At 42.9% G+C, this 6,566-nt stretch overlaps 1 non-coding gene across 1 annotated transcript; it reads right to left on the reverse strand.

Annotated features, from left to right (window-relative positions):
• Positions 1 to 6,225: 6,225 nt before the first annotated feature.
• On the reverse strand, positions 6,226 to 6,301 carry Trnat-ugu (transfer RNA threonine (anticodon UGU)). Its single transcript has one exon. It is a non-coding gene; the product is annotated as a tRNA-Thr (tRNA).
• Positions 6,302 to 6,566: the final 265 nt, after the last annotated feature.

The following is a 6,566-nucleotide window of genomic DNA, read 5'->3' on the forward strand; positions in this document are numbered from 1 at the left end:
TGTCACGTTGAAAAGCTTCTCGAAGAATCTTCTTAACGTCGGTCATTGGCTCTTGGGATGTAGGCGAGGGACTTTGCTCACATGCGACAACTGATAAACACGTGAGCCGGTCGGGCGATGCCCTGACGGCTGAATCGACAGCCCCCGCTTATGTGGAACTTGCTGACTTCACGGTCATTGTCTCTTGTGTTCTGCTGTTCTGCCCGCTGAATGCCAGTATGTAACTCTCTAAACTAAACCAAGTTTTTCATTTATATTCTAATTTCTACTTCACTTTGATTTCACTAATTTATTTACTTAAGTACCACTCAACAATTTGCACTACGTGAGTTAAACCGAAAAACGCGTGGTACATCCCATACATCTGCAACAGAACTCTCCAAACCATTTCGAAGTGCATGGCAGAGGGCACCTCTCACTGTACCACTTGTTAGAACTCTTCCAGTTACATTCTCGTATGGAGCGCGGAAGAATGGTTCCCTAATGCCTCTGTGCACGCTGTATGTATAGTTTAATCGTCTCTTCTGGATTCGTAGGGAGTTATGTTAGGTTGGTGTCCAAGTTCGTTGCGTTTTTCCATAAGTTTAATAAACACAACAGGTACACATGACAGAGACATGTCATCAATAATATGTTCCCTTCAAAATTTAGAAGACTCTGCCAACGCTGGAGTAACTTTTCCATTCCGCGACAGTAGAAATCACGTGATTTTGAGGTAAAGAACTTGGCGAGCCATGTTTGGAGCGCATTTTCATTCGGAGAGGAAATTCCTTGAAGATTGTTTGATAGAGACCGGAAGGGGTGAGTAAGGGATGAATAAAGCGGATGCGGAATGTCTTCCAAACCCAACTCCCGTATACTGTTTTTTGTTACTCTAGCAGAATGTGAGTAGGCGTTTTCGTGGAGTAGCAACACTTCAAGTCACTTCACGCAATTTTCCTGGTGGTTAATCTTGGACTGCGTGCGCATGACGTCTCAGTTGTTGACTATCTGTCAGAGGTGATGGTTACACCTCGGGGAAGCAATTCGTAGTACACCACACCGTCCCTGTTCCACCGGATGCATAACATTATCTTTTGTGTATGAGCGCAGGGTCTTGTACCGCCCGCATCTCGTGGTCGTGCGGTAGCGTTCTCGCTTCCCACGCCCGGGTTCCCGGGTTCTATTCCCGGCGGGGTCAGGGATTTTCTCTGCCTCGTGATGGCTGGGTGTTGTGTGCTGTCCTTAGGTTAGTTAGGTTTAAGTAGTTCTAAGTTCTAGGGGACATATGACCACAGCAGTTGAGTCCCATAGTGCTCAGAGCCATTTGAACCATTTTTTTTTTTTTTTGCCTTGTACCGGGAGTCGCAGATTGTTTGGGCTCAACCACTCCTTTCTTTCCTTTATGTCAGTACAAAGGCAGCATTCCTCGTCACCAGTGACGATACAGGATAGGACTGTTCAGTGTTGTTCACAAGCTAATTGATGACAAGCAAGCAGAGATGCACATATGGCCACCCGCTGTTGTGATTTTGGCTTAGAACACGCGGTACCCAAGCAGCCGATTTTCGAACCTTCCCCATTGCACTGAAATGTCGCACGATGGTGGAATGATCACATTTCAACACATCTGCCAGTTCTCCAGTACACTGACGTGGATCATTCTTGATTTATCCGTTCAAACGATTTTCTTCGAACAACGAAGGTCTCCCGGAATGTGGAGGGTCACTGATGTCAAAATGATCCTCCTTAAAACGAGAAAACAGTTTTCTTGCCTTTCTCAGTCCCGTAGCATTATTCCCGAACACGTCGGAAATGTTTCTGTCTGCATTCGCTGCTATCGCCCCTCTATTGTACTCAAACAGAAGGATACGTCGGAAATGTTCCAGTTTCTCCACTTGGTACCTCACTTCTAGCGTACACAGCTCCACTCACTGTCGTTAAATGACAAAACAGCAATATGTAAAATCAGACTGCAGCTGTGAACTACAAATAAGTAATTTTATAGCAACCGGAGTACCAACATGGAAAGCAAAATAGTTACGAGCTTTTGAACCAACCTAGTAGTATATTACTGGATACATCACTTAAGGGGCTCCGGAAAGGCTCAAAATCATGAAAAGTTCAATATTTACTTTTTTGCGTTTTCTGAATCTGCAGACTATTACCTTTTAATAGATATATAATTTATTCAATTCCGAAGACTACAACTATTTTTAAATTTTTTTTGAAATGTGTTCTACATGGGCGTGACCCACTGTGGCGCTGTTAAACTGCTGTCAAATGGTGTTAATATTAACGTCCGTGTTCATCAGGTACATTTTAGTGATGTGAGATAAAGTATGTGTTGTGGCTAACCTGTGATGGTTCAATATATATCGCTGGTGTGATTGTCGATTGTTTCATGTTTATTTACTCTGCCGTTATCTCGAAAATATTCGTAATTAATTCTGTTTCTTGAGTCTCTGTTTTGTTGAAGTATAATAATGAGTAAAAGTAAAGTTATTAGAAATCGTCTGAAGGCTTTTAAGAAAAGAAGAAATGTTGGAAAGCCAAAGGTATGTGTTATTACTGTAAACAATAACGACGATAACCAAGTGAGTGAACCTAACCTCTCAAGTACACCTGCCCATAGCAGTCAAAGTGGGAACGAAAATACTTCACAGAAGAAGCTTGGTTCAATGAGTGAAAACTATGAATGTTTTATGGGCGAATCGGATGTGAATGAAATATTTGATATGTCGGTTCTCAAAGGAATTTTTTCAAACTGTGTAAGATGTATTCATTGTAGTGAAGTTGGTCTGTAACTCTCCATAATAAAGCACGTAGGACTTGCTAGTGAAATACAACTGAAATGTGATAAGTGTTCATACATGACCACCTTTTGTAACAGTGTTGCAGTAACTGCAACTAAAGAAAATGGTAGCAAAATCTACGAACACAACATTAGATTTGTTTATTCCTTGCGTTCAGTTGGTAAGGGTGCTACTGCAGGTGCAATTTTCTGTGGCATCATGAATCTTCCAAATCCCCCAGCCAAGTTTACGACCTATAATAAATTAATAGGGTCTAAAGTAGAAGATGTCTGTATAGAATCTATGAAGAACGCTGTGGAAGAGGCAGTAATGGAAAATAATGGTAACAGAGATTTGACTGCAGCGTTCGATGGTACCCGGCATAAACGGGGACACACATCTCTTCATGCTGTAGTATCTGCCACCGGTATGTATACAGGGAAAGTTTTAGATGTAGCAGTAATATCAAAGTAGTGTAGATGTCCACAAAAATATAAAGGTACACATGAAAATAATTGCAAAGCTAACTATAGTAGCAGTAGTGGAGGAATGGAAGTGGCTGGTGTTGCCAGTATATTCCAGCGTTCTGAGGCGTGTGATAAAGGACGATATGTTAATTACCTTGGTGACGGTGATTCTAAAAGTTTCCACCATGTTCAAGGACTGAAGCGCTATGGTGATGATGTTGTAGTGCAGAAATTTGAGTGTATTGGACACGTACAGAAGCGAATGGGAACAAGACTTCGGCGACTGAAAGCTTCGTACAAAAACCAAAAACTCAGTGATGGTAAAGGGTTGGATGGGAAGGGAATGTTAACTGACAGTGTAATTGACAAAATACAGAACTATTATGGAATGGCTATTAGGCAAAATACACAAAGTGTCGACGAAATGAAGAAGGCTGTTTGGGCTCTTTTTTTTCATACTTCTTCAACCGATGAAAATCCCCAACATAGCTTGTGTCCCAAAGAAGAAGACAGTTGGTGTAAATATAACAAAGGATTGCTAACTGGTGAAGTGTACACTCATAAGCATAGCCTGCCTCATGCAATAATGGAGGTGATAAAACCTATTTTCAGAGACTTAGCAGCACCTGAACTGTTGAAAAAGTGTATTCACGGAAAAACTCAAAACCCCAATGAAAGTGTAAATAGTGTTATATGGTCGAGAATCCCCAGGACTGTATTTGTTGGAATAGAAACACTTCACTTTGGTGCGTATGATGCTGTTGCGACTTTCAATGATGGCAACATTGTAAGGTGCAAGGTATTTAGAAATATGGGAATGAAGATAGGTTCTAACATGGTACGAGCGATGCTTGCTTTAGACAAGGAACGCCTTCGGGCTGCAGACAGGGCTGTAAAGAGTCTAGAAATACAAGCAAGAGTAAACAGGAGGAGGAATAAGAGGAAGCTGGAGGAGGAGTTTGCAGAGGATGAAGATAATCCATCTTATGGACCTGGAATGCACTAAAAAGTTAATCCAATCTTTGTCGCTCGATTCCCAAAACTTTTATTTTCTCATACTAATTACATGTTTTCTAAGGATCTTCCAAACATATTTGTTTCAAACTTTCAGTAAATGTTACACAGTACCTTCTGCATAAATTAACAGAGCCTTTTTCCAAAAAAAACTGTATATTTTTGAATATATAAATAAAAAATTGCAAAAAATGTTGTGAATTTTCATTACAATTGAAAAAAAATCATCTTTAATAACTGAACTAAAATTTTGTAAAATCCCTGTGTTAAGTTGTAGCCCATATTCCAATAAATAATCAGTAAAAAGTTCAACTTCCTACCTCAAATACTTTGTGAGGAAAGATGTAATTTATAAGCGTTATTTTAACATTGCAAGTATAGGGCGTTCCGGAGCCCCTTAAAGTTGGTTCCTGAATCTTTGGAAATAGTCTTTCACTGGATATGTTGCGTCTATATTCAAGGTTTGCAAGTTTAGTTTCTATGGCGTTCTGCCATGGGATAAGCAAATCTGTGAATATTCGTGCTGTCCTTCTTTCTGTACGTTCATATCCATTGTTATTTCCATTTGGTACAGGTTGCAACAGTATTTCAAGGTGGCATAGACAAGTGACAGGGTTTCTCCAGTAACCTGCCTATGATCCAAAGTCTGCCACCTGTCTTACACATGATTAGGAATATGTGATTATTCAGTTTTTTTACATCCACTTATTTTGAACCTCTCACATTTTACACTGACTGACATAAAAGAGAAGCACCCAGAAGGGGAGGGATAAAACTTCACAGTTCGAGAGCGTGTGTGATGTTATTTCACTGATTACAAAATCGAGTGTAATTTACAAGGAACTTGGCAGTGTGGGCCCACTTATCAGTATGGGGTTGCATCTCTTTGACTTGGATGTATCCCCTGACTGGGTTGTGGATGGTGTCATGGAGCAGTTGTATGCTCCCCTGAGGCAAGCTGGCGACGACTAATGTGACTATTCCTTCTTGGTAACATTTACACTAGCACTCCGATAGAGTTGAAGTCCGAGCTGCTGCCACACATGTCCTCTCGGCTACAGATCTGGCGATCTTTCTGGTCACAAGAGTGCCTCAGCATCAAGCAGATATTTCGTAGAGACAACTTCCATGTGTGGACGAGCATTATCCTGTTGAAAATGACACCACGTTACTGTCGCATGAGAGGTAACGAATGAGGATGAATGATTATCCGTGACGTACCGTTGTGTGAACAGAGTTCCGTCAGTCACTACCAGCTGTGACCTGAAGTCATACCCAACGTCTCCCCAAACCATGACGCCGGGACTAACACAGCCTCAACTCCCCAATACAATGGAGGAATCGGACCTCTTCCCAGGCCGCCGCCATACTCAACGACGATGGTCATCTGGGGTAGTGCAGAACCATAACTCACCGTGGAAGACAGTGCGACACCAATCATTAACAGTCCATCCCTCCTTGTCAGCAAACCACCCAAAAAGCAAAAGTTTGTGTTGTGTTGTTAACATGCGCCTACGCATGGGGAATCCCAGTCTAGCTGCCGCTAGTCTCCGACCGGTGGTGGGGATCACACAGAGTGTTACCGGAAGTCCTTACCTATCATCGGATCGTAGGCGCAAATATGAAGGGATTACGATGTACGACATCAAGCAGAATACAACGAACTCCCCCGTGGTGGTCAGTTAGTAATGACGACGATTACGCCTGACCACACGTTCACATGCAGTTCAACATCGGGCCACCGTCGCATGCTAATGGTGCACAAATTTTGATAGTGTACGATTCCACCTGCTGGCCAAAGGGAGGCCCACAGTGTGGCCTCTTTTCTTCTCTATCTCGTGCGGATAACGCTGTCTTAGTCAAGGAAGCGGTATCTCCAAGTCCTTCACATTGGCGAATGCTAATTAAATGGACACCCTTGCTGCAAAAGGGCGTTGATGTACTTCATTGGGGGACATGTTGAAAATGTGTGCCCCAACCGGGACTCGAACCCGGGATCTCCTGCTTACATGGCAGACGCTCTATCCATCTGAGCCACCGGCCGGCCGCGGTGGTCTCGCGGTTCTAGGCGCGCAGTCCAGAACCGCGCGACTGCTACGGTCGCAGGTTCGAATCCTGCCTCGGGCATGGATGTGTGTGATGTCCTTAGGTTAGTTAGGTTTAAGTAGTTCTAAGTTCTAGGGGACTGATGACCACAGCTGTTAAGTCCCATAGTGCTCAGAGCCATTTGAACCATTTGAACCATCTGAGCCACCGCGGGCACAGAGGATAGTGCGTCTGCAGGGACTTATCCCTTGCACGCTCCCCGTGA

Source organism: Schistocerca cancellata, chromosome 6 (genome assembly GCF_023864275.1).
Source record: "Schistocerca cancellata isolate TAMUIC-IGC-003103 chromosome 6, iqSchCanc2.1, whole genome shotgun sequence".
Lineage (NCBI taxonomy): Eukaryota > Metazoa > Arthropoda > Insecta > Orthoptera > Acrididae > Schistocerca > Schistocerca cancellata.